Source organism: Rattus rattus, chromosome 14, assembly GCF_011064425.1.
Source record: "Rattus rattus isolate New Zealand chromosome 14, Rrattus_CSIRO_v1, whole genome shotgun sequence".
NCBI classification, from domain to species: domain Eukaryota; kingdom Metazoa; phylum Chordata; class Mammalia; order Rodentia; family Muridae; genus Rattus; species Rattus rattus.
In genome coordinates this window covers 69,479,981-69,481,788 of record NC_046167.1, presented here as the reverse complement: position 1 = coordinate 69,481,788, position 1,808 = coordinate 69,479,981, and positions in this window count along the sequence as shown.

Genomic DNA, 1,808 nt, shown 5'->3' with positions numbered 1-1,808 from the left:
CACATTTCAAAATCCTCCTCCCCCCGCCTTAAAGTCTGCACAGTTTGACCATACTCTATAATGGGAATTTTGGTTTCTTGGGAAAAAAAACACAGAAATATTATAAAAATATGTTTTTCTTTTATTCCTAAGTACGGGACATGGGGCTGCTGCTTCCGACCGTCCACAGCAGCTGACTATGATTTGCCTCATGCTCTAGCAGGGGCATGGTTTCACCAGCTGCAGACAGTTCCTATGATTGTGTGACATTTGGAATTCTGGGGACTTTTCAGAAGATATATAAATGTTAGAGCCCTGATTCGGAGGTGGGGTGGGGGTTGTTGGTTGAAGTTTGTGAAGTGGTTGCGTGCACAGAAGAAACAACAAGAAGAAATCGGCTATCCTGATGGTGAGGATCAAACTTGTCCCAAGGAACCTCGTGCCCCTAGTCAGCAAGAAGTAGTCTAATGAGTCATCTAATGATAACATCGGCTCCCTACACCTCCTTTTTCTTTCTTATCTAGTGTTAGGGGGTTGAGGAAGAAAAAAAAGTGAAGAAGAGGAAGAAAGAAAAAACCCACAAAGTAGCAAAGACAAGCTACAGTACTCTCTAGTTTTTCTCTCTCTCTCTCTCTCTCTCTCTCTCTCTCTCTCTCTCTCTCTCTCTCTCTCGTTCAGTCTACTTCTTCCTCTCTCTGCTCTGAACTCTTCCAGATGCCTCTGGCTGTCCTCTCTCTCTTGTCCACTATTAAAAACGTCCCCTTAACTACACCACGGAGTGCTCATGTCGTCAGTTTATACAATATGTATGCATTTCTGTGTGTGTGTGGAGGCCAGAGGTCGATAGGTGTTGTTCTTCAGGAAATATCTACTTTGTATTTTGAGATCTAGTCTCTTATTGGAGTTTGGAGCTCATAGGTTTGACTGGACTTGCTGGCCAGCAAGTCCTAGATACCCCTGTCATTGAATTATAAGCATGTAGCACCACCACTGGCCTTTAATGAGAGTTCTGGGGGCTGAACTCAAATCCTCCTGCTTGCACAGTAAACATGCTTGCACAGTTTATGGACTGACTGAGCTATCTAGTCTGGTAAATATTTTTACCCCAACATCTCAGGCTTGTTGCTCCTGGCATGACAGCTTTTATATCTCTAAGGACACCGTGCCTGCTTCTAAGCGAAACCAGTTTGTGTGACTTGGGATAATATAATGCCTGAGAGAAAGGAGCTTCAGACCAGACCGCTCTGATAAGAGCTAAACCTCAGAAGTAGGCTCGGATGTGTTCAGAGGCCAGGCACATTGCAGCCCAGATAAGAGCCAAACCCAAGACAGGTTCTGTCTTAGTCAGGGTTTCTATTTCTGCACAAACATCAGGACCAAGTAGCAAGTTGCAGAGGAAAGGGTTTATTCAGCTTACACTTTTTTTTTTTTTAATTTTTATTAACTTGAGTATCTCTTATTTACATTTTGATTGTTATTTCCCCTTCCTGGTTTCTGGGCCAACATCCCCCTAACTCCCCCTCCTCCCCTTCTATGGGCTTCCCCTCCCCATCCTCTCCCCATTACTACCCTCCCCCCAACAATCACATTCACTGGGGGTTCAGTCTTGGCAGGACCAAGGGCTTCCCGGTAGGATGATGTCACAGGTGAGGCAGGTACAGGATAGAAGGAGGCCTGTCATTGGAGGAGAAGGAAGGATGGGCGGGAGAGAAGTTTGAAGGAAGAGGAGGAGACTAGGAGAGAGGAGGAGACAGGGTGGAGGAGAGGGGCTGAGAAGCCGTGGCAGGACAAAATGGCAGGTGATGTTAAGATTCTGCTCTGTGTATTTA